Genomic DNA, 27,125 nt, shown 5'->3' on the forward strand with positions numbered 1-27,125 from the left:
ACAATGACCCAGCGGGGAATCGAACCTGTGACCCTGGCGCTGTGAAGCCACAGTGCTATCCACTTGTGCTACCGTGCTGCCCTATTAGTGTCACAAGTAGGCTTACATTAACACTGCAATTAAGTTACTGTGAAAATCCCCAGTCGCTACACTCTGGCGCCTGTTCGGGTACACTGAGGGAGAATTCAGACTGTCCAATTCACTTAACAAGAACGTTTTTAGGGACTGTGGGAGGAAACCGGAGCACCCGGAGGAAATCCGCACAGACACGGGGAGAACATGCAGACTCCGTACAGACAGTGACCCAACTGGACCCAGGATCCCTGGTGCTGTGGAGCAATAGTGCTAACCACCGTGCTACCCTTTTGTTTTGGGCTTCGTTGTGCTTGATTGTAAGGCAGCATTATTAATGGTTCTGCCTCCGCTTGAGAAAACACTTGATTTCTTGGTGCCTGTAGCATCCTTGCTGCCAATTAAAACAATTGTGTCTGACGCCAATCAACAAAATCATCCCAAACTGCAGTCGCCTGGAAATTGCAACATGGATTCAAAGGTCCCCCTCCTTTAGTTTGGGGGTTTGTTTGATGCTGCCACAAGGCTGAGATATCTGGGCAATTGTACCTCCCCAGAGCCACACCCTTGCACAGTGCGTCACATCCTCCAGAAGGTGAGCTGATTTATATTAGGAACTGCACCCTCCCATTATTAGATTCACCTTTGGCTGCTACCCTGCTCACTAAAGCAATTAACCTTCCCAACAGTGTTTACTACACCCAGATAAAGGAAAGGATCAGTGAAGCAAGGAGAAGATATCAGTTATCAGGGATGCGCCTGTCCACCTGCAGATTGCGCCGTGAACATTAAAGCAGCGAATGTGGTTAACCTCGGGTGGAAATCCTTCATGCTGCAGACTTGAGTTGGGAAATCTGTGACAGTGTACGAGAGCTTCACTCACCCCCCTCCGTGACCGGCTGCTGTGGTACATGGTACTTTTCATTTCATTTTTTAAAAAATAAGCAAATGTGAAGTTTGGCACGTGTATTTGTTCATTGAGAAATCCCTCCCTCCTGTTGGGGGGAAAACGGAGACAATTTGGACAATTGAGAAAGGTTGAACCCCATAAATGTAAACTGGCGGGAGAGGGTCTTGGAGTTAAATCTGGGAGCAGCCGCTGCCCAGTTTTTGTACCGATTTTACGCCAGTGCTGATTGAGGGGTGCCCATGCCTGAGGTGTGGGAGATTGCCAAAGCTGAGGTTGGTGCTGTCCTCTGTCTGCGTTATAACATTGACAAGCTTCTGCTGGGCGGGTGGGTTTCCTGATCTCCCTATTCCAGGGTCACCAATTGCTTGCAATAGACGCCAGTGAAGTCTGACCCATCATAATAAACATGGACAAACTCAACTGGGCTACATTGTGGAGTGAATGAGAGAGGGGAATAAAACTAGAGTTGAGAACTTCCAGGACAGGTAGAGTACAGGTTAGATCCCTAAAAGTTCCCTTTTATACAGGCAGCGCACAAGTTAGGTACAGGGTAAATAGCTCCCTTTGCACTCATAAGTCAACAATTGGGCTCTCTCCATGGATGCTCTCCAACATGCTGAATATTTCCAACACTTTCTTTGTTTTAGATTCCACTTTGCCTGTGACATGTGTTATGTGAAAGCAGAGTCTGTCAGAACAGAATGAAGGTTTCTTTTTACATGTCATCAACTGTGGGCATTTTGGCATCGATCTATCTGACTGCCAAGGAATGGGCAAGGGTGGTTTTCCAGTAGGACCATTGGGGTTCACCAAGGCTGCTATTGACGACTTCTTTTTGCAGTCCAATTGGCTAGTCTGAATTGTGTGTAATTAATATGTTAATTTCTAGGCAGTTCGCATCCATGAATAAAGCTTAATGATTCTTCTATCCCCATCCTATGTTTTTCAACATGAGGAGCAAGGTGTCTGAGGGAAGTTTTAAGTACCAGCGGGTGAGAAAGACAAATAACCGGAGGCATAAACTGTGGGTGGACCCCCCAACATTGCAGAGACTACTCTGGGAGCAGTTGATGGGGTTGGTGCCGAGTCACGCGGGCTTGGCAGGTTACGGATTAAAGTTGGGGGTTTTAGCTTTAATTGGTGCAGTGGTTGCTGCAACTTGCATCCCCTGACCACAGTGGCTGATAAATCTTATTTAAGATTTGAGCTGGAGAAAGTTAGGATTGATTAAGCTGCATTAATTATAGCAGCAGAAGGAGGCCATTGTGCCCCTCTAACTTGTACTGCCATTTAATTACATTATGGTTGATCTGCACATGAACTCCATTTGTCTGCCTTTGCTCCATGTGCCTTGACACCTTTTCCTAACAAAATTCCGTCTATCGCTGACCTGAAAGCTCTAACTGTCCCACAATTCATTTTGGGAAGATTAGTTGCAGATTTCCATTAACCCTTGAGGAAAATGTCGATTTCACTCCTAAACGGCCTGGCTGTAATTTTAAGATTATGCCCCTTTCTGGAAGGTAGTTTCTCTCGATTCATCCCCTTGTCATTTTAAAGACCGTAATTCTTTAAGCCCTTCTATCCTTCTGGTGAATATCCTCCAAACCAGTTTATCCTTCCTGATGTCCAGTGTCAAAAACTGAACATCTAACCAATACTCGGTACAACTGAAGCATTTTAAAATTGCAGACACTTTGAGATAAAGGCCAGCATTCCTACAGTGTCGAAAGTGGCCATTCGGCCATCGAGTCTGCACTCCCCCTCTGGAAGCGCACCCTACTGAGGCCGAACCCCTGCCCCCCCGCCCTCTCCATAACCTAACCTGTACATCCCTGGACATGAAGAAGCAATTTAGGATGGCCAATCCACCTAATCTGCACATCTTTGGACTGTGAGAGGACACAGGAGCACCCGGAGGAAACCCACACAGACAGTTGGAGAAAGTGCAAACTCCACGCAGTCAGTCACCCGAGGCTGGAATTGAACCCTGGTCCCTGGAGCCGTGAGGCAGCAGTGCTAACCACCGTGCCATCGTGCTGCCCAGAATTCTATTAGCCTTTTTATTTATTTCTGTAATATTTTAATATTTTCCATTCACATATATCCTAAATTAGTGGCAACTACAAATATGGATATGAATTATTATCTAATCTTTCATCCAAGGCATGACTATATTGTGACAAGCTGTGGCCCCAGTACAGAACCCTGGGAAGCACCACTTGTCATATTCCACCAATCAAAGTAAATTCTCTCTCTCCCTATTCGCTTAAGAAATGCATTCTTTCATGAGATGTGGGCCTCGCTGGTGAGGCCAGTGTTTATCACCCATCTCTAATTGCCCTGAGTTGCTTGCTTGGCCATTTCAGAGGGCACTTAGAGTCAACCACATTGCAATGGGTCTGGAGTCACGTGTAGGCCAGACTCGGTAAGGACGACAGATGTCCTTCCCTAAAGGACATTCGTGAACCAGATGGGTTTTTATGGCAATTGCATGGTCACTATTACGCTGGCTTCTAATTCCAAATGTTATTAATTGAATTTGAATTCCACCAGATGCCAGCAGAGAGTATTGCACCATATGGCTGACTTGTAGATGGTGGACAGGCTTTGGGGAGTTGGAAAAAGACTGTTGCGTGTTTTGTTACCTGATTTCCACAATTCCAATGACAGAATGATGAAGTGTATAGACAGTACCTGTGGCATTGGAAGGCACTATTGGGTGAACCTGGACTCAGTAGCGCACATTTTATTGAGCACCATGATCCCTGAGTATACCAAATGGTGTTCAGGGCACATTTCCACAAGGAGTGTGCCAAATGACAGATTGGTAAGTGGGGTTGAGCTTGTACAACCTCCTGTTTGCCAGCAGCATGCAGAACAGGCAAATCCTGAAGTTAGTTAGTGTGCAATACTGGTTGGATGTCAACATTGCCATTTTGGATCTCTATGCCCCAGCTGGTGCTCTCTCTTAACTTCTGCACTATCAATTACTACGAGACGAGAGTAGAGAATAATCGAGGCTTTATTAAGCAGAGATGTGTGGCCTCCTCAGCTGCTACCAGAATGGGAGTAGCTCTGGTGAGCACACACATTTATACTCCGCCTACTGGGTGGAGCCAGCAGGCAGGGATTTACCCCCGTACCTCTAGTACAGGAGCCTTACCGTATTACATCTACTATACTGTTATTACAACTACTATACAATCAGTGGTGACTACCACATTCACCCCCTGTTAAAAAAGAGTCCAGCGGGGGTGGTGGAAAATTTTAGAGTTTGGTGGAAAAATTTACAGTTCAGGCAAAGTTTACAAGTTTAGTCGGTCGGGTGCCTTGATCCTCCGCTGTGATCGCCTCGGTCCCGGTGGTGATGCGGGCGCCGACTTGGTCGCCTGTGTCTCCGGACGCATGCTGTCCTCGTCTTCATCCCCGGGTGGAACCAGTGGAAGATGGATCGTCCTGGGGCGGGGGCTGTGGTGAGGTGCGCGGGGGAGGGTGAGTGGCGCCGGGGCAATGGGAGGGGGGGTGGGCCGTGGGTGGGGATCCAGCTGGTGCCAGGTCCCGGAGGGAGACTGTGTCCTGGTGCACATCGGGGGGGCGTACTGCGGGTTCGCGTGCAGTGGTTGTACCCTTTTTAAAAAAAAAAACATTTTATTCAAATTTTCACAAAATATCAACAACAAAATACAGACAGAAAAGAACAACCCCCCCCCCCCCCCCCCCATATACATAAATAATAAATTAACGGCCATCATCAGCACAAAAGCAAACATACACACCCACTCAAGAAAAACGAACCAGTACGATTCACGTCCCCTCGTCAATCTCCTCACCCAACTCCTACTCCCACTTACCCTTTAGCTCCTCCACCAAGGCCTCCTCCTCCTCCTGCATCACCTGATACGTTGCAGAGATCCTCCCCCTCTCCAACCCACACCCCCGACAGCACCCTGTCCTGGACCCCACGTGGCGGCAACAGTGGAACTCCACCACCTGCCGCCGAACAAACGCCCTCACCTGAATATATCTGAAGGTGTTCCCCAGGGGGCCCCCCAGCTTACCCTGGCTCGCGAACTTCCCGTCCACAAACAGGTCCCCCATCCTTCTAATACCTGCTCTGTGCCAGCTCAGGAACCCTCTGTCCATCCTCCCCGGGACAAATCGGTGGTTTCCCCCGAATCGGGGACCACACCGAGGCCCCCCCTCGCCCCCCCCTGTGACGTCTCCATTGCCCCCAAATTTTGAGGGTAGCTGCTTCCACAGGGCTCGTGGTATACCTCGTGGAGGAAGCGGCAGCGGTGCCGTCACCAGCGCCTCCAGGCTCGTGCCCACACAGGACGCCATCTCCAGCCTTTTCCATGCCGCCCCCTCCCCCTCCATCACCCACTTGTGCACCATCGCCACGTTGGCGGCCCAATAATACCCACAGAGGTTAGGCAGCGCCAACCCCCCCTATCCCTGCACCGCTCCAGGAACACCCTTCTCACCCTCGGGGTCTTCTGCGCCCACACAAACCCCATAATGCTCCTATTAACCCGCCTGAAGAAAGCCCTAGGGATCAGGATGGGGAGGCACTGGAACAGGAACAAAAATCTCGTGAGCACCGTCATTTTAACTGACTGCACCCTACCCGCCAGGGAGAGTGGCAGCACGTCCCACCTCCTAAACTCCTCCTCCATTTGCTCCACCAGTCTCGTGAAGTTAAACTGATGCAGGGTCCACCAACTCCTAGCCACCTGGAGCCCCAGGTATCTGAAACTCCTCTCCGCCCTTTTTAGTGGGAGCTCACCAATCCCCCTCTCCTGGTCCCCTGGGTGAACAACGAACTCCCTCTGCCCCATATTGAGCTCATACCCGGAGAAATCCCTAAACTCCCTGAGAATCCTCATCACCTACTGCATTCCCCCCACCGGGTCCGCCACATATAACAGCAAATTGTCCGCATAGAGCGACACCCGATGTTCCTCCCCACCCCGCACCAACTCCCTCCAATTCCTCGACTCCCTCAATGCCATGGCCAGGGGCGCAATCGCCAGTGCAAAGAGCAGGGGGTAGAGGGGACACCCCTGCCTCGTCCCCCGGTGTAACCGAAAATACTCTGACCACCTTCTGTTCGTGCGCACACTCGCCACCGGGCCTCATACAGTAACTTAACCCACCTGACAAACCCCTCCCCAAACCCGAACCTTTTCAGCACCTCCCACAGGTACTCTCACTCTACCCTATCAAAGGTCTTCTCTGCATCCATCGCCGCCACTATCTCTGCCTCCCCTTCCACCGCCGGCATCATTATAACATTCAAGAGCCTCCGTACATTCGTATTCAGCTGTCTCCCTTTCACTGATCCTGGTGAATGACCTGCGGCACACAGTCCTCTATCCTCGTGGCTAAAACCTTCGCCAACAACTTTGCATCTACATTTAGGAATGAGATCGGCCTGTATGACCCACATTGTAGGGGATCCTTGTCCCGCTTCAGGATCAAGGAGATCAGCGCCCGTGACATCGGGGACAAAGCCCCTCCTTCCCTTGCCTCGTTAAAGGTCCTTACCAACAGCAGGTCTGCATACTTCTTATAAAATTCGACCGGGAACCCATCTGGCCCCAGTGCCTACCCCGCCTGCATGCTTCCTATCCCTTTGACCAACTCCTCCAACCCAACCAACACCCCCTCCTCCAGCCTTGGGAATCTCAGAAAGCGACCAATCCCTCCCTCCTCCAGTGGGGGCTTGGACCGGTACAGTTCCTCGTAGAAGTCCCTGAAGAACCCATTGATACCCACCCCACTTCACACCATGCTCCCTCCCCCATCCTTAACTCCCACAATCTCCCGAGCTGCCTCTCGCTTCCGAAGCTGGTGCACCAGCATCCGGCTCGCCTTTTCTCCATATTCGTATACCGCCCCCTGCGCCTTCCTCCACTGCGCCTCCGCCTTCCTGGTGGTCAACAGAACGAATTCGACCTGGAGGCTGCGTCGCTCCCTAAGCAATCCATCCTCCGGGACCTCCGCGTACCTCATGTCCACCCTCACAATCTCCCCCACCAGCCTCTCCCTCTCTTCTCCCTCTCCTTATGGGTCCTAATGGAGATCAGCTCTCCCCTGACCACCGCCTTCAGCGCCTCCCAGACCACCCCCACTTGGACCTCTCCATTGTCATTAGCCTCCAGGTACCTCTCTATGCACCCTCAGACCCGCCCACTCACCTCCTCATCCGCCAGCAACCCCACCTCTAAGCGCCACAGTGGGCGCTGGTCCCTCTCCTCCCCCAGCTCGAGGTGATCGGAAATGGCTATCGCCGAGTACTCAGTATCTTCCAAACTCGGAATCAGCGCCCTACTCATAACAAAGAAGTCACTCCGGGAATAGGCCTTGTGGACATGGGAGAAGAATGAAAATTCCCTGGCCCCTGGCCTGGCAAACCTCCATGGGTCCACCCCTCCCACCTGGTCCATGAACCTCCTCAGCACCTTGGCCGCCGCCGGCCTCCTGCCCGTCCTAGACCTGGAGCGATCTATTGCTGGATCCAGCACCGTATTGTAATCCCCCCCCCCCCCCCCCCCCCGATTATCAGGCCCCCTGTCTCCAGGTCCGGAATCCGGCCCAGCATAGGCCGCATGAAGCCCGCATCGTCCCAATTCGGGGCATATACATTGACCAACACCACCCGCTCCCCCTGCAGCTTGCCACTTACCATCACATACCTACCGCATTGTCTGCCGCAATGCTCGACGCCTCAAACAACACTCTCTTCCCCACCAAGATCGCCACCCCCTTGGTTTTTTGCATCCAACCCTGAATGAAACACCTGGCCTACCCACCCCTTTCTCAACCTACCTGATCCACCACCCTCGGGTGCATCTCCTGAAGCATGGCCCACATCCGCATTCAGCACCCTTCAGGTGCGCGAACACCCGGGCCCGCTTGACCAGCCCATTCAGTCCCCTTATGTTCAGATTATCAGCCGGATCAGGGGGCTACCCGCTCCCCCGCCGACTAGCCATATCCCCTCCTAGGCCAGCCACGTGCCCATGCCCCCCCCCCCCCCCCCCCCCCCCCCCCCCCGCACGGCCGTTCACCACAGCGGCAGACCCCCGCCCCGACCTCCTCTACCGACTCAACCGGTTCTCTTCCCCCCCCCCCCCCCCCCCCCCAAGCTGCATTGCTCCCCCCATTGCACTCCCGTAAGTCAGCCGACTCTTGCTGACCCCCGGCCACACCCGCCGCTCCCTCGACCCCTCCCCAGTGTGGAACTTTCCCCCCCCCCCACCCCCCCATTGCCCACCCCCAGGCTCTCCCCCTCCCCATTCCACTCCGAGAGCGGAAAAAGCCCGCGTTTTCCACTCGCCCAGCCATGTCTCCTCTGGCGCAGCTCCCTTTTCAGGCCCGGTCCCCTTGCCCCCAACTCAGGCCTCAACCCCCCCCCCCTTGCCGGCCATCGACACCCCCAAGCCGTTTACCTGCCCCCCTCCACGAGCCCACCCGGTGGACCCAACCGAAACAGTGCCCAACCAACCCCCGAAAAACAAAGAACCAACAATGAACAAAGAACCCCCACCCTCAAAATACAACACCACAATTCCCCAACCATCCCTTCACTGCGGCCCCCCGTCCCTGACCCTCAGTCCGAGTCCAATTTTTCGGCCTGGACAAAGGCCCACGCCTCCTCCGGCGACTCAAAATAATGGTGCCGGTTCTTGGAGGTGACCCACAGACGCGCCGGCTGCACAATGCCTAACTTCACCCCCCACCTGTGCAGCACCGCCTTCGCCCGAATGTACCTGGCCCTCTTCTTTGCCACCTCCGCGCTCCGATCTTGGTAGATTCGGACTGCCGCGTTCCCCCATCTGCTGCTCTGCTCCTTCTTGGCCCACCTTAGCACGCACTCCCGATCAGCAAACGGTGGAACCGCACCAGCACCGCCTGCGGCGGCTCGTTGGGCTTGGGCCGCCTCGCCAGCACTTGGTGGGCCCCCTCCAGCTCCAGAGGCCCTGGAAGGACCCCGCTCCCATCAGCGAATTCAGCATGGTGACCACGTAGGCCCCCACGTCCGACCCCTCCATTCCCTCCGGGAGGCCCAGGATCCGCAGATTCTTCCGCCTCGACCGGTTTCTCCATCTCCTCGAACCTCCCCTGCCATTTTTTATGGATTGCCTCGTGTGCCTCCACCTTCACCCGCTAGGCTAGGATCTCATCTTCGTTCTCAGAGACCTTTTTCCGGACCTCTCGGATCGCCGCCCCTTGGGCCGTCTGGGTCTCCAGCAACTTATCGATTGACGCCTTCGTCGGCTCCAGCAGATCCGCTTTTCAGCTCCCTAAAGCAGCGCTGAAGAAACTCCTGCTGCTCCTGCGCCCACTGCATGCATGCTGCCTGGTCTCCACCCGCTGCCATCTTGGTCCTGCTCCCTCGCACCTTCTTTTGCTTCACTGCCACTTTTTTGGTCGCCCCACTCCTGGTCCAAGCCATACACTATTGGGAGAATGTTGGTATCTCCCTCCCACACCGGGAAACGTTGAGCAAGCGAATAGTTTGATTAGACATAGTCAACACGGTTTCGTGAAGGGTAGGTCGTGCCTCACAAACCTTATTGAGTTCTTTGAGAAGGTGACCCAAACAGGTGGATGAGGGTAAAGCAGTTGATGTGGTGTATATGGATTTCAGTAAAGCGTTTGATAAGGTTCCCCACCGTAGGCTACTGCAGAAAATACGGAGGCATGGGATTCAGAGTGATTTAGCAGTTTGGATCAGAAATTGGTTAGCTGAAGAAGACAAAGGGTGGTGTTGATGGGAAGTGTTCAGACTGGAGTCCAGTTACTAGTGGTGTACCACAAGGATCTGTTTTGGGGCCACTGCTGTTTGTCATTTTTATAAATGACCTGGAGGAGGGCGTAGAAGGATGGGTGAGTAATTTTGCAGATGACACTAAAGTCGGTGGAGTTGTGGACAGTGCGGAAGGATGTTACAAGTTACAGAGGGACATAGATAAGCTGCAGCTCTGGGCTGAGAGGTGGCAAATGGAGTTTAATGCAGAAAAGTGTGAGGTGATTCATTTTGGAAGGAATAACAGGAAGACCGAGTACTGGGCTAATGGTAAGATTCTTGGCAGTGTGGATGAGCAGAGAGATCTGTGTCCATGTACATAGATCCCTGAAAGTTGCCACTTGGGTTGAGAGGGTTGTTAAGAAGGCGTACGGTGTGTTAGCTTTTATTGGTAGAGGGATTGAGTTTCGGAGCCATGAGGTCATGTTGCAGCTGTACAAAACTCTGGTGCGGCCGCATTTGGAGTATTGCGTGCAATTCTGGTCGCCGCATTATAGGAAGGATGTGGAAGCATTGGAAAGGGTGCAGAGGAGATTTACCAGAATGTTGCCTGGTATGGAGGGAAGATCTTCTGAGGAAAGGCTGAGGGACTTGAGCTGTTTTCGTTAGAGAGAAGAAGGTTAAGAGGTGACTTAATTGAGGCGTACAAGATGATCAGAGGATTGAATAGGGTGGACAGTGAGAGCCTTTTTCCAACGGATGGTGATGTCTAGCACGAGGGGACATAGCTTTAAACTGAGGGGAGATAGATATAAGACAGATGTCAGAGGTAGGTTCTTTACTCGGAGAGTAGTAAGGGTGTGGAATGCCCTGCCTGCAACAGTAGTTGGCTCGCCAACACTAAGGGTATTCAATGGTCATTGGATAGACATATGGACGATAAGGGAATAGTGTAGATGGGCTTTAGATTGGTTTCACAGGTTGGCAACATCGAGGGGCCGAAGGGCCTGTACTGCGCTGTTATGTTCTATGTTACGGGCTCTAAAAAGAGCCAAAACGTCCGTTTCTAGCGGGAGCTGCCGAACGTGCGACTCAGCTCTGCATAGCCACAACCGGAAGTCAGTTGTACCCTTACGACCAACGGGTCCGCCTTGTGGGTCCGCACGTTTGCGGAGGAGATGGGTATAGGAGCTGCGGCACTGAAACATTGACGCTGAGACATCTGGTGTTGGAAAGGATGGGCTCCAATCTCTGCCTTAAAGCCCTGGCGCAAGGTGGGCGAACCATCTCCATGCTCTTTGCGTTGAACACTGGCTTTCTGGCAGGTTTTCTGGTGCACAAAGCATATGATCATGTATACACCGTCAGCCTTATCCTGCAGCACTGTCCATCAAAGTCGTCATCTGAGTCCACTAGTGTGTGACCTCAGCCTCCAGTGAGGTGGAACCTGTGCTATCTTCTTTCATATTCCCAGCATCTGTGCAGATTCCACCACTATTATATCCCTTCTAGTTATCTGCAATGTCCATACCAAGCTGGCGGCTGTGACTATGAAAGTGCTTATTCCACCTTCAGGGTCATCTTCCTTCTGCACTCCCTAGACAGGTTGGCAGTTCTTGGATTTCGGAAAGAAAACAGGTACGGGATTGATGAGGGGAGGTGAGGGAGAAGAGGTGAGGTGAGCAGACATCATCTGCAGCTTGTAAGTCAGAAGTGATTGTGGGATGTATGGAAGAGGAATTGTTGTGCAGATTTTCCCATCATTCAGTACACCGACTGTGGGGGCAGGTTATCCACACATTGCATCCCTGTGCCTGTTTTCAGGACAAACTAATTTAGCCCCTCCTGGTGTCCTATGGATGCATTTATCTTCCCACACCTATTGTGTGGGATGTATTGTGAGCCAGCGTAATTGTCATTTTGAATACCTCTTAAGATTGCCCTAGCTTCATTGAGATGCAATTGGGACTGCCCTCAAGTGGGCGGCACGATAGCACAGTGGTTAGCACTGTTGCTTCACAGCGGCAGGATCCCAGGTTCGATTCCTGTTTGGGTCACTGTGTGAGTCTGCACGTTCTCCCTGTGGTCTGCGTGGGTTTCCTCCGGGTGCTCCGGTTTCCTCCCATAAGTCCCGAAAGACATGCTGTTAGGTAATTTGGACATTTCTGAATTCTCCCTCTGTGTACCCGAACAGGTGCCGGAATATGGCAACTAGGGGCTTTTCACAGTAACTTCATTGCAGTGTTAATGTGACAATGTGCCTGCTTGTGACAATAATAAAGATTATTATTATTATTATTTTGACTTTTGATTTGTCAGCAAAACTGCTATAGCGGCCCCACCTTCGGCACGGAGACCAATTTTCACTAATGCTTTTCCCCATCTCCCCATGAAAGTTCTGTTGTGAGTTGGACAAACCATCTCCATGTTCTTTGCTTTGAAAACTGGTTTTCGGACAGGTTAACCCTAATCCCATCTACCGTCAGATGACGGATGTGCAGCAAAAATCCATTGGTCATGGGATAGTTTCATATTTCCACCTTTTTATTTCTGGAATTCTACCTTTTTGATTACAGAATTCCACTCTTTTTGAAATGCTTTGCCGAACCTATGCATTCCCTCCTTCGTAGTCCTTTGCTCCGGATCGCAGGACAGGCATCGCACATTTTCATTGACTGTGCTCAGCCTTTTTGAAAACAAACTACAGCTTTGTTGCCCCGCCCCCGCCCCCCCCTCTCTCCTCATTTCCTCCCCCTTGCCCATTTCCTCTTCCTTGCCACCCCTCTCCTGAGCGTCACACTGTGAGACAGTGAGCATTCATGAGAATAAAGGTCAGCGAGTGCAAGAGGCAGTGAGCAGCTGGGTTGGGGAGGGAAGAGGTTAGCAGGAGGGTCAGTGAGTGGAGGACTGGGGAGGGAAGCGACGGGTTGAAGATGCGGCAAATGAGAAGTGACAAGCTGGTGGGCTGGTAGGAGCTAGTGGGTTAGTTGGTATGGGGACTTTGGGCTAGGTACAAGGCAGCTAATGGTTTTTAATGTAAAAACTACAGGTCAGGAATGTCACCCACTCTTATTTCACATTTTTTAATGGGAAAGTGACTTTTGTTTAGCACGCTGCTTTTTCAGAACGTAGGAGGCGTTTTAAACGAGGGATAGCTATACATAATCCAGCAGCATCGTGTGGACCTTCATCCTGTTTTACATGCAGTAACTGTATTGAATGTTAAAATGTTGAGGTCGTTGTGATGATTTGATATTGCATTTGACAAATGTGTTGGTCCCAGTCTTCCGCATTCCTGAATAACTTTGGACAATAAAAATAGTATCAATTTCAGATGTAAAATTAACAACCACAGCAGGTTTCCTGGAGACGGGACAGGCTAGACGTACAAAACACCATGAACTTTGGCAGGACTAGAAGATCCCGCCTGTGGCCAATGGTGAACTGCCTCCCGCTGATGTAAAACATGGTGTGGGGGGGGGGGGGGGGGGGGGGGGGGGGGAGGGGAAGCCCAGGCTGATGCCTCCTGATCCTAAAGTCCCCAACCAGTTTTTCTCTCTTGCCCTATTTGATTTCTTATTCCCCTCCCTATCTGTTTTCTCAGATCTTGAACTTCAATCAGATCGGCCTTTAACCTTCAAAAATACTAGGGAACACAAGCCTAGTTTCTGTAATCCTCCGGATATAAAAGCCAGAATTCAATAGCCTTTTTGATACTTTCTGTACCTGTTCATGACATTTTGATGATCTGTGTACCTGGACTCCAGTCCCCCTCCTTCATTTCCACTGTTTCTTGCTTTCCAACATTTAGAAAGTACCCTGTTCCATCCTTTTTGACGTCTGCTTACACCAAAGTCCATTGACCACAGTTTTTCAACTTCACTTAATTTATTGATATCTTTGTAGTTTTATGCTTCCTTCTACACTGTTTACCCTGGTGTTCTATCTTTGTTGTGGAGATGCCGGCCCGGTTGGACTGGGGTGAGCACAGTACGAAATCTTACAACACCAGGTTAAAGTCCAACAGGTTTGTTTCGATGGTCACTAGCTTTCGGAGCGCTGCTCCTTCCTCAGGTGAATGAAGAGGTATGTTCCAGAAACACATATATAGACAAATTCAAAGATGCCAAACAATGCTTGGAATGGGACCATTAGCAGGTGATTAAATCTTTACAGATCCAGAGATGGGGTAACCCCAGGTTAAAGAGGTGTGAATTGTGTCAAGCCAGGACAGTTGGTAGGATTTTGCAGGCCAGATGTGTGGGGGATGAATGTAATGCGACATGAATCCCAGGTCCCGGTTGAGGCCGCACTCATGTGTGCGGAACTTGGCTATAAGTTTCTGCTCGGCGATTCTGCGTTGTCGCGCGTCCTGAAGGCCGCCTTGGAGAACGCTTACCCGGAGATCAGAGGCTGAATGCCCTTGACTGCTGAAGTGTTCCCCGACTGGAAGGGAACATTCCTGCCTGGTGATTGTTGAGCGATGTCCGTTCATTCGTTGTCGCAGCGTCTGCATAGTCTCGGCAACGTACCACGCTTCAGGGCATCCTTTCCTGCAGCGTATGAGGTAGACAACGTTGGCCGAGTCGCACGAGTATGTACCGCGTACCTGGTGGGTGGTGTTCTCACGTGTAATAGTGGTATCCATGTCGATGATCTGGCACGTCTTGCAGAGATTGCCATGGCAGGGTTGTGTGGTGTCGTGGTCACTGTTCTGAAGACTGTGTAGTTTGCTGCAAACAATGGTTTGTTTGAGGTTGCGCGGTTGTTTGAAGGCAAGTAGTGGGGGTGTGGGGATGACCTTGGCAAGATGTTCATCGTCATCAATGACGTGTTGAAGGCTGTGAAGAAGATGACGTAGTTTCTCCGCTCCAGGGAAGTACTGGACGACGAAGGGTATTCTGTCGGTTGTGTCCCATGTTTGTCTTCTGAGGAGGTTGGTGCGGTTTTTCCCTGTGGTGCGTTGGAGCTGTCGCTCGATGAGTCGAGTGCAATATCCCGTTCGTACGAGGGCATCTTTCAACGTCTGTAGATGTCTGTTACGCTCCTCCTCGTCTGAGCAGATCCTGTGTATACGGAGCGCTTGTCCATAGGGGATGGCTTCTTTAATGTGTTTAGGGTGGAAGCTGGGGAAGTGGAGCATCGTGAGGTTATCCGTGGGTTTGCGGTAAAGCGAAGTGCTGAGGTGACCGTCCTTGATGGAGACGAGTGTGTCCAAGAATGCAACTGATTTTGGAGAGTAGTCCATGGTGAGTCTGATGGTTGGATGGAACTTATTAATGTCATCGTGTAGTCGTTTCAGTGATTCTTCGCCGTGGGTCCAAAGGAAAAAAATGTCATTGATGTATCTGGTGTATGACGCCGGTTGAAGGTCCTGTGCGGTGAGGAGGTCTTGTTCAAACTTGTGCATGAAGATGTTGGCGTATTGGGGTGCGAATTTGGTCCCCATGGCTGTTCCGTGCGTCTGGATGAAGAACTTGTTGTCGAAGGTGAAGACGTTGTGATCCAGAATGAAGCGGGTGAGTTGCAGAATTGCGTCTGGAGATTGGCAGTTGTCGGTGTTGAGTACTGAGGCTGTTGTAGCAATGCCGTTGTCATGGGGGATGCTGGTGTAGAGTGCCGAGACGTCCATTGTGACTAGGAATGTTCCTGGTTCAACTGGTCCATGGGTGCTGAGTTTCTGTAGGAAGTCCGTCGTGTCGCGACAGAAGCTGGGTGTACCTTGTACGATGGGTTTCAAGATGCCCTCGATGTAACCAGAGAGGTTCTCACACAGGGTCCCATTGCCTGAAACGATAGGGCGGCCTGGTGTGTTGGCCTTATGTATTTTCGGGAGGCAGTAGAGATCTCCAATGCGGGGAGTACGTGGGATGAGAGCACGTAGGGTGCTCTGAAGATCTGGATCCAAGGTCTTGATCAGTCTGTTAAGTTGGCGGATGTGTTCCTTGGTCGGATCTGCGGGTAACTGTCTGTAGTGTTCTTGGTTGTTCAGTTGTCGGTATACTTCTTTGCAGTAGTCCGTTCTGTTCAGTACAACAGTGGCCCCTCCTTTGTCTGCTGGTTTGATGACGATGCTGCGGTTGGTCTTTGTCTATATATGTGTTTCTGGAACATGCCTCTTCATTCACCTGAGGAAGGAGCAGCACTCCGAAAGCTAGTGACATCGAAACAAACCTGTTGGGCTTTAACCTGGTGTTGTAAGACTTTGTACTGTTCTATCTTTGTGCCATTGTAAAATTTAGATATGTGTTTTTTAAAAATCCCATTGTGTAAGTCATTACTAAATGTGCTGAATCATTGAGGCTCCAACACAGATCTTTGCAGAACACTAACTAGTCATACCCTGCCAATTATAGTATCTGTCCCTTATCCCTAATTTGCCTTCTTGGGCTTCAACCATAGCCAGCAGAGTTTAATGAGGAACATTATCAAATGCCTTCACCCAGGGACGAAGCTTTCCACAACTTGTCAGGATGGCTGATTGGTCTGAGGTGCCAAACCCAAGGAGTGTGTTTCCTTGCCTTGTGGAGGGAGTGAATGTTGACGATGATTGTTGCTGGACTGTTATTCTAGAGAGCAGTGGCAATCCTCTGGTGACTCGGGTTTCATTCCCACCATGGTAAATGGTGAACTTTTGTGCCACACCAGTTAGCTCAGTTGGCTGGACGGTTGGTTTGTGATGCGGAGCGACGCCAGCAGCATGGATTGAATTCTGTCTCCACCTTCTTGACATGGGACTAAAAATGTATTGCTAGTAATAACTCGCAGGGCCAAACCAATACATCAAAGATGTAAATTTGGCATGTGGTCCAGTGGCGCAATGAATAATGCGTCTGACCACGGAACAGAAGATTCCTGGTTCGACTCCTGCTGGCTGGCGGTGAAGTTTATCACTTGTGATTTACTTAAGGTGGTTTCCGTTTAAAGAACTGTACCTTTAATTTAACCCTCAGTTCATTTAATTTTGTTTACTTGGTCACTTATGTTAATTGAAATGGTTGAAAGTCCATATAAGCAGCATCATTGATATTAACCTGTTCACTTCTTTAGTTACCTGTTCAAAAAATGGAGTCTGGTTCACACTTTATAAACTCCATGCTGGCGCTCTCTGATCCGCAGAATTTTTAAGGTGTTCAGTCATCCTGCCCCTACTTAATTCAGTAATGCACAACGACTGATGTGAGAGTGGCCTTATCTGGTTTCCCTCTCTTGCATTTCTTAAATAGCAGAGTGACTTGTGTAATTTTCCAATTTAATGAAATGTTCTTGATTCGAGAGAACCTTTTGTAAGATAATAATTGGGGTGCAATGTTCTTACCTCCTTCCTTTATAACCTTTAGGATGGAAACCATCTGGTCCTGGGGATTTGTCACTCTAGCACTCTTATTTTGCTTGCATTGATTTTGGTGAATCCCTGTCCCTGACACTCTATTAGTCCCCTTGGGTTGTCTGACATGCTGCCCTCTTCCAGTAGTGTAACTACTGATGCAAAATAATTATTGACAATGTCGCAAACATCCCTTGTCTGGTTTCATAGTGTCTATGGGGCACTATAGGTTCTCATCTGAGTTCAAGATGACACTTGCGCCAAACGCACATTTTCAGTGCACACCCAATGTTATCTTGGTGAGGACATTAGCATAAGAGTTATCAATGTGTGAAAGATATGTGCAGAGTAGGGAAATTGCGATGTCAGTGTGCAGTGCTGATTTGTTGCAAGTGTTGCCTTTTCTGATCTTGCCATCTAGCTAATGCTCTCTGTTCAGCTTGACCAGACGAACATGTGTTTAGAAGCATAAAGGAGCCACCAGCATGCAGGTTAGTTGCTGATGACTTTGAGCTGGTCCTGTTTGAGTTTGTGGAGAAATGTGAGGGTTTGCTCTCTGTTTGAAATGAAGGGGACAGAACAGATGGGACATTTGGAGATTTAAGGAACAAGTCATCGCTTTGGTGTGCCTTGCTGGTGAAATCTGATCTGGAAGGCTCCAGCCATTCTTCGATTATAGATCATCATTATGTCCACTTTGCCGCAATGCTGGAATGAAAAGCACCACAAAACAATACCAATGCTAACCGATATTCCATATAAAAGTCAATGTTCACCTCTTGTGCATTCCTTTAATGCCTGTCTTGTGTCCTAGTGCTCCTACACACTGCTGCTACAGTGGGGTTGGTGAAACGCTGCTGACTTTCACTCGACATAATCTTGCAGGATGTTCTTGAACCGTTCAGGATGAAGAAGGTCTGGTTTGGACTAGCATGTTGGCTTTAAGGGAGGGGGAGGGGGATGGGAATGGGGGGGGCAGCAGTTTGAAGGACAGTATGAAGGGCACTAACAAAGTGCCAGTGGTAGGAGCATGAAATCTCTCCCTTCGCCAGAGCTGGCAGCAGATCCATGGTGCGAGTGACACTCCCAGAGCTCAGATGTTCTGTGTCCTCTGGTTTCTGCTTGTGCTGTGGTCAAAACTGAGGCATTGGCCATCAGGGGCTGCATCACCATTGGGTGTTGCTTCATTCTTTTGTTCTTCCTTCCATTTTAGTTGGCATCACCACGATATTGGTTGTACTCTTTGTCATCTGCCCTGACAGTCACCCGTTCCTCTGCCAATCCTGCTGTGTTTATTATCTCATCTTTCCATCCGGTCTTAGGCCTATCTGAGGTTACTGGGATATGGCATTGGAAAAAGCATTCACTAGCCTTGATCACTGCTATGAGATCATTCAACATCTTCCTGCACTGCATCTGGTTGCTTGGGGTGACCATATCCTAGTAACGTCTGTATATCCGCTCCCATTGCCTACTGAATGTTTGTTGTTTGTTTGGAGGGCCAACATTAGATACAGGACATCTGTCTTCCTTCCCAGTGCCTGCACCAGATCTTAGATGCTGCCTCTGGACAACTGGGAACACGCTCTCTGCCATTTCTTACGTCAGACATTCTCTTGACTGCTGGTGTCTGCTGCAGATCACACCTTGCCTTTAAGTGCTGCAGGATAGCTTTTAGTGGTGCTGGCTTTTGTACATGCTTAGGCCCCTGGGTGGGTAGCCTTTCAACCATGTGTTCAGCATTGGGCTGCACAGTATCATTTAAATTAGAAGGCAGTGCTAAGTTTGTATGATGCTTGCATTATTTATTTTTTTATTCGTTCATGTGAGTGTCGTTGGCTGGGCCAGCATTTATTGCCCATCCCTGAGGGCATTTAAGAGTCAACCACAGTGCTGTGGGTCTGGAGTCACATGTAGGCCAGGCAAGGATGGCCTATTTCTTTCCTGAAAGGACACTAGTGAACCAGATGGATTTTTACAACAATCGACAATGGTTTCATGGTCACCATGGCTTTTAATTCCAGATTTTTATTGAATTTGATTTTCACCATCTGCCATGGCGGGATTCGAACCCAGGTCCCCATAGCATGATTCTGGTCTCTGGATTACTAGCCCAGCAATAATACCACTACGCCACTGCCTCCCCATTGCTTGCATTATTTTTAATTGGCGCACACTAAATTGTATAATGCAACTCTGTGCCTGTTTTTGGAGTTAACTAATTTTGAGCTGATTTATCTCACTGTTGTACAGCACATTAAAGTTAGCAAATTGGCTGCTGTGTTTTCTACATTTCAACAGTGACTGCAATTCCAAAGCACTTTATTGGCTGAGAAGCACTTTGCGAGATGTTTGTAAAAGGTGCTAATTAGCGTCATGCTTCTTTTTTGATTTGCTCTTCCCATCCACTGTTCTGCCAAGGCAGCAGCTAAGCAGCATAGTATTCTCATAGAATCAGAGAATCCCTACAGTGCAGAAGGAGGCCATTCGGCCCAGCAAGTCAGCCCGACCCTCTGAAAGAGCACGCTGCCTAGGCCCACTCCTCTACCCTATCCCTGTAACCTCACCTAGAGGGCAGCACGGTAGCATGGTGGTTAGCACAATTGCTTCACCGCTCCAGGGTCCCAGGTTCGATTCCCGTCTTGGTTCACTGTCTGTGCGGAGTCTGCACGTTCTCCCCGTATCTGCGTGGGTTTCCTCCGGGTGCTCCGGTTTCCCTCCCACAGTCCAAAGATGTGTAGGTTAGGTGGATTGGTCATGTTAAATTGTCCTTAGTGTCCAAAATTTCCCTTGGTGTTGGGTGGGGTTACTGGGTTATGGGGATAGGGTGGAGGTGTGGGCTTGGATAGGGTGTGCTTTCAAAGAGCCGGTGCAGACTCGATGGGCCGAATGGCCTCCTTCTGCACTGTAAATTCTAAGGGCGATCTAACATGACCAATCCACCTAACGTGCACATCTTTGGACTGTGGGAGGAAACTGGAGCATCCAGAGGAAACCCACGCAGACATGGGAAGAATGTGCAACCTCCACACAGGTTGGAATCAAACCGGAGTCTCTGCCGCTTTAAGGCAGCAGTGCTAACCTCTGTGCCGTCCTTGAATTTAATTAGCTTCTCAGTTAGTTTTGAGCAAGCTTCAGTTGAAAAATGTCCTGAGTAAGAAATTGGATATATACAATGAGCCTTGCTGAAGATGTCAGTTAATAATAATGGGCGTGATTCTCCGACCCCTCACCGGGTCGGAGAATCGCCGGGGGCTGGCGTGAATCTCTCCCCCGCCGTGTCCTGAATACTCCGCCACCAGAGATTCGGCTGGGGCAGGATTCGCGCTGCGCCGGTCGGCGGGAATCGTGCCAGTCGCGGGCCCACTCCCGGCGATTCTCCGGCCCGCAATGGGCCGAAGTCCCGCCGCTGTCAACCCTCGCCCGCCGGCGTGGATTAAACCTCCTTTTGAATGGCGGGACAAGGCGGCGCGGGCGGGCTCCAGGGTCCTGGGGGGGGGGGGGGGCACGGGGCGATCTGGCCCCGGGGGCTGCCCCCACGGTGGCCTGGCCCGCGATCGGGGCCCACCGATCCGCGGGTGGGCCTGTGCCGTGGGGACGCTCTTTTTCTTCCGCCTACGCCATAGTCTTCACTATGGCGGAAGAGACCCCCTCCCCTGCGCATGTGCGGGGATGCCGTGAGCGGCCGCTGACGCTCCCGCGCATGCGTCGCCCGGCGAAGACCTTTCGGCACCGGCTGGCGTGGCACCAAAGGCCTTTCCCGCCAGCCGGCGGAGCAGAATTCCGCACCTTTGGGGCGACCCGACGCCGGAGTGGTTCCCGCCACTCCATTAGGCCGGAACCCCCCCGCCCCGCCGGGTAGGGGAGAATCCCGCCCAATCTTTATTGCCACAAGTAGGCTTACATTAACACTGCAATGAAGTTATTGTGAAAAGCCCCGAGTCGCCACATCCCGGCACCCCTTCGGGTACACAGAGAGAATTCAGAATGTCTAATTCACCTACAGCACGTCTTTCTACCAATGTGCTACCGTGCAGCCTTCTTATTATCTTGGTGTATGTTCATAAAGGGCTCTTCTGCTAAATACACCCACTGGCTATTTTCTTTTCTTTTTTAAAATTATTTTTATTAAAGCTTTTTTCAACCAGGACTTTTACATAACAAAAATAAAAAAACAGTAAATGAAAAATATTTAACAAAACAAGGTGGCTGCTATCTGTATACAAAACGAAAACACACGTTATATCAACAAGTTTCCCCCCCCCCCCCCCCCACCTGAGCCCCCCTTTTTCCCCCTCACCCCCCGTTGCTGCTGCTGCTGACACTTTATTGCTCCCCTAGAAAGTCCAGGAAAGGTTGCCACCGTCGGGAGAACCCCATCAAGGACCCTCTCAAGGCAAACTTTATTCTCTCCAGGCTGAGAAATCCCGCCATATCGCTAACCCAGGTCTCCACGCTCGGGGTTTCGAGTCCCTTCACATTGACAAGATCCGCTCCGGGCTACCAGGGAGGCAAAGGCCAACACCTTGTCCACTTTCGCTTCCTGCACCCCCGGATCCTCCGACACCCCAAATATCGCTATTGTTGGACTCTGCTTTACCCGCGTGTCCAAAATCCTGGACATGGCCCTCGCAAAGCCCTGCCAGAATTCTTTAAGCGCCGGGCATGCCCAGAACATATGGACGTGGTTCGCCGGACTCCCTGCACATCTCACACACCTGTCCTCTACCCCAAAAACCCTGCTCATTCTCGCCGTCGTCATGTGAGCCCGGTGCACCACCTTAAATTGAATCAAACTGAGCCTGGCGCATGATGCGGACGAATTCGCCCTGCCCAGGGCATCAGCCCACAGGCCCTCATCCAGCTCCTCCTCCCACTTGCCCTTCAGCTCCTCCATTGAGACTTTGTCCGCCTCCTGCAGCTCCTGATATATGTCCGACACCTTCCCCTCTCGTACCCAGATGCCAGACACAACCCTGTCCTGTATACTTCGAGGGGGTAACAACGGAAGTGTCCCCACCTGTTTCTTGAGAAAGTCCCGAACCTGGAGGCATCTGAAAGCATTTCCCGGGGGCAGGCTGAACTTCTACTCCAGCGCCTGCACGCTGGGGAAAGTCCCATCTATAAGCAGGTCCCCCATCCTTCTAATTCCTGCCCTGTGCCAGCTTTGAAACCCCCCATCTATCCTGCCCGGAGCAAACCTATATGGTTCCGTATCACGGTCCAAACTGAGGCCCCCATCTCCTTCCTGTGCCTCCTCCACTGACCCCAGCCCCTCAGTGCTGCCGTCACCACCGAGTTTGTGGTGTATCGTGCTGGCGAGAACGGCAGCGGTGCCGTTACTAGTGGTGCCCCTAGGCTGGTGCCTTTGCATGACGCCGCCTCTAGCCGCCCCTGTGCCGACCCCCTCCATTACCCACTTCCTAATCATGCCCCCCCCCCCCCCCCCCCCCCCCCCGCCGGCTACGCTCCAAGAATAACCTTTTGACTCGAGGGGTCTTATTTGTCCACACAAATTCCGTGATGATCCTGTTCACCCGCTTGAAAAAGGATTTGGGGATGAAAATGTGGAGGCACTGAAAGACGAACAAGAATCTGGGAAGAACCGTCATCTTCACAGTCTGTATCTTCCCGTCAGGGAAAGCGGGAGCATGTCCCACCTTTTAAAGTCTCCCTCCATCTGTTCTACCAGCTGAGACAAGTTGAGCCTTTGTAGGGCATCCCAGTTCTTAGCCACCTGTATACCTAAATATCGAAAGCTCCTCTCCACCAGCTTGAGCGGGAGCTCTCCCAGTTTCTCCTCCTGACCCCTAGCGTGGATTACAAACAGCTCACTTTTCCCCACGTTCAACCTGTACCCCGAGTAGCTCCCAAAGTCCCCCAGTAACCGCATGACCTCCCCCATCCCCTCTAGCGGGTCCGCAAAATCTCAAGCCAAGGTATTGGGGATGGCATTTACTTTGTTCCTTTAGAAATGTCGATCAGTGGCAAAACCAGCAGTGGTTGGAGTGCTCTGTCGATACATTCCTTGAGTGGTGTTGGTGGCAACTATGGAGCAGTCTTTAGGTCATATCTTCTCAGCTATAAAATTGCATAGATTAAGAAATTGTAACTGATTTTTGCCAATCTTTCTTTCACTTTAGGTCTGGCTCTCAATCGGGAGAAGCTGTGAGGAAATTCCTGGTGCAGGAAATTACATTTTTCCACATCCCTCCGGATCAGAGCAACTTACAATTTTGTCGAGGTTTTCTTTGGGGATAGTATGTTTGTCAAGTGTTTCAGAATGCTGCTTCATTCTTCTGTTCTCCCTTCCATTTTAGTTGACGTCACCACAATATTGGTTGAACCCTGTCAGTCACCCATTCCTCTGGCAATCCTGTGTTGACCATCCCATCTTTTCATCTGGTCTTAGACCTTGCTCTTCTCCTTCCTGCCAGTCCTATCTCCCGACAGTCACACCACCGCATTTCTTCTCTCCCTGTAACAGAAGTCTAGACCATTTTAATATCCTCTTGACTACTTTCTTCGATGCTCGCCCAGCCTTCACTGACCCCCCCCCCCCCCCTCTCTCCCCAGCCTCCCCGATGTGCTGGTTCCTGATCTTGCCCTTTCTCATCCCTCCACACATCCGTCTCACATTCACATCTCATTAATATCCAGTTGTTCCTCTCTCTCACCTTGATATTGCCCATGTTTCATTATAACAAGGTCTGCGTCTAAACTGTCTTGCAGATTCCTCCTTTCGGTTTCAGTGATATTTTTCTGACACCTAACACTTTTAGACTTTATAAGGAGATGCTGGATAGACTGGGACTTTTTTCCCAGGAGCATAGGAGGCTTAGGGGTGAACTTATAGAGGTCTATAAAATAATGAGGGCCATAGGTGAGGTATATTGTCAATATCTTTTCCCAAAAGGTAGGGGAGTCTAAAACAAGAGGACATAGGTTTAAGGTAAGAGGGGAGAGATACAAAAGGATCCAGTGGAGCAATCTTTCACATTAGTGGTGAGTGTCTGGAGCGAGCTGCCAGAGGCAGTATAATCTTTTAGTGTCACAAGTAGGCTTACATGAAGTTACTGTGAAAAGCCCCTATCGCCACACTCCGGCACCTGTTTGGGTACACTGAGGGAGAATTCCGAATGTCCAATTCACCTAACAAACACGTCTTTCAGGACTTGTGGGAGGAAACCCACGCAGACACCGGGAGTCTGCACAGACAGTGATCCAAGCCGGGAGTCGAACCCGGGACCCTGGCGCTATGAAGCAACAGTGCTAACCACTACCATGCCATCCACTAGTAGAGGCGAGTACAATTTTGTCTTTTAAAAAGCATTTGGACAGTTTTATGGGAAAGCTGGGTATAGAGGGATATGGACCAAATGTGGGCAATTGGGACTAGCTTAGTGGTAAAAACTGGGTGATATGAATAAGTTGGGCTGAAGGGCATGTTTTCAAGCTGTAAACCTCTGACACTATGGCACTCCACTTTCTGAAAAGAAATGTATCCTCTCATCTAACCGAATGGTTTGCAGATTTGACAGGCATATTATTGGCACTGTATCCAATCCCTCTGTCACTTCAAAGTTATCTCTTTAATCCTGCAGTTCCTCAAATAACACTAATTCTTGGATCTTAACCTCCGAACCAAGAGCTCTAGAATTTGGTGTTTTCCTAGACTCTCAATTCTGCTCCCTTCCAGATCAATATACTTCACCATCAATTATGATATCTGTGGAAAGTGTGGATACACCAGAGCCTTGGATAATACTGTTTTGTGCACCGCAGCAATTATTCCTCTCAATTTTATTTGAGCGTGACCTGATTATTTCAATGCGTGGTACGGTTAAATGTTTTGTGCACTCTCTATCTTAAAGGGGACAGTTGCTGAGACGCCTGTGAGATACCTTCACAACTCATGGATTTGCACATTGCTCGTAGTGCTAATGACAACAGCCTAATATCCAACTTGCTTTCTCTATATCTTCCTCCCACTGTGCATATTTTTAACAATTGACAGACTGCTTCCCAGGTTATCTCCATGACCTTTTAACCTCAAATGTACATAACTGGGCTGGATACGTCCGCCCTGCCTGCCGCAAGATCTCCATGGGCTCGGGTGGGAGTCTCCGGTCGCTGGGCAGGTGCGGCCGGAGAATCCCACCCATTGACAAACTTCCAAACCAAAATTGAGCTTGTCAGCATTAAGTACCATCTGTCACCAAGGCCCCTGAGGCAACACCTTCCAAACCCACAACGGTCAGCATCTAGAAGGACATGGGCAGCAGATATACCTGGGAACACTGCCACCTGGAGGTTTCCCTCCAAGCTCCACATCCTGAATTGGAAATATCGCCGTTCCTTAACTGTCGCAGAGTTAAAATCCGGGAACTCCCTCCCTAACTGCACTGTGGGTGTACCTACAGCACATGGACTGCAGCAGTTCAAGAAAACAGACCACCACCACCTTCACACGGGGACGGACAACAAATGCTGGCCCATTCAACGACGCCCACATCCATGAATGAATTCAGAGAAAAAACATGCATGCGTATTCACCTCGATTTGTTAAGTAAACTTGACTAATTGTGAACGGCTAACTCCGTGTATACTTAAGAATAGTATTTAAGATCTCCAAGACCATGAATAAAAATGAACCATGGTATAAGGCCCCAAGAAGTTCAGTACTACATTCATCCAGAGCCATTCTCCTCATTAGCTGTTAATCTGATTGTCCCCAGCAACCAACAGCACCATAATGCCCCTATAATTCCATGATTATACACCTCCCACTGCCTTGGGAAATAGGGAAGCATAATCAAAGACCCTCCTACACGGCTTACTCTTCCAACTTCTTCTATCGGGCAGGAGATACAAAAGTCTGAGAACATGCACAAACAGACTTTTTAAACGGCTTCTTCCCTGCTGTTACCAGACTCCTAAACAACCCTCTTATGGACTGACCTGATTAATACTACACTCCTGTATGCTTCACTCAATGCCGGTGCCTCGCTATTTACATTGTGCACCTTGTGTTTGCCCTATTATGAATTTTCTTTTCTTTTCATGTACTAAATGATCCGTTGGAGCTGCAAGCAGAAAAATACTTTTCCTATACCTCGATACATGTGACAATAAACAAATCTATTCTGAGGTCTAAATCTTCTGAAAAACAGTCTGAGGTATTTTATTAACCATTTTTTTGGCAGTCGAGGTATCCATCTTCTGGTCGCTTCAAAGAATTTGAAATTCCATTTGTGCCAGAATGTAACGGACCAATGATCATCTTGCGTTCTCTGCCCAAAGGCAGGTCTGATGCAAAGCACAATCACCTCCAGCATGGGTAGGCCACATCCACTCCAGCCAGAACGGGAATTGAACCCAATTCTGTTGGCATCATTTAAAAAAAAAAAAAAAATTAAAATAATAATTTTTATTCAAATTTTCACAAAATATCAATAATGAAATACAGAAAGAAAAGAACAACCACCCCCCCCCCCCCCCATATCCACATATACATAAATAATAAATTAACAGCCATCATCAACTCAAAAGCAAATATACACATCCACTCAAGAAAAATGAACCCCCCACCCCCCTGGGTTGCTGCTGCAACAGACCATCTTCTAACGCTCTGTCTAGGAACGGTTGCCACCGCCTGAAGAACCCTTGCACCGATCCCCTTAAGGCAAATTTCACCCTCTCCAATTTAATAAACCCCGCCATATTGTTGATCCAGGATTCCACGCTTGGGGGCCTCGCATCTTTCCATTGAAGAAGAATCCTTCGCCGGGCTACCAGGGACGCAAAGGCCGAAATACCGGCCTCTTTCGCCTCCTGCACTCCCGGCTCCGCTGCCACCCCAAATATTGCGAGCCCCCAGCCCGGCTTGACCCTGGAACCTAGCACCCTCGACACCGTCCTCACTAAACCCTTCCAAAAGTCCTCCAGCGCTGGGCACGCCAAGAACATATGGGTGTGATTTGCTGGGCTCCCTGAGCACCTAACACACCTGCCCTCACCCCCAAAAAACCGGCTTATCCTTGCCCCGGTCATGTGAG

The 27,125-nt window shown here is 50.1% G+C and overlaps 1 protein-coding gene across 2 annotated transcripts in view; it reads left to right on the forward strand.

Annotated features, from left to right (window-relative positions):
* Nucleotides 1–703: 703 nt before the first annotated feature.
* The window catches only part of LOC140392846 (tyrosine-protein kinase STYK1), a 110,452-nt gene continuing 84,030 nt past the window's right edge, over nucleotides 704–27,125 (forward strand). Inside the window, exons 1-2 of one of the 2 annotated variants that reach the window (XM_072478569.1) lie at nucleotides 704–986; nucleotides 23,211–23,327. The gene's annotated coding sequence lies outside the window, so the exon portion shown is untranslated. The remainder of the gene's footprint in view (nucleotides 987–23,210; nucleotides 23,328–27,125) is intronic. The other variant, XM_072478570.1, reaches the window with a different exon arrangement.

Source organism: Scyliorhinus torazame, chromosome 16, assembly GCF_047496885.1.
Source record: "Scyliorhinus torazame isolate Kashiwa2021f chromosome 16, sScyTor2.1, whole genome shotgun sequence".
Taxonomy (NCBI): Eukaryota; Metazoa; Chordata; class Chondrichthyes; order Carcharhiniformes; family Scyliorhinidae; genus Scyliorhinus; species Scyliorhinus torazame.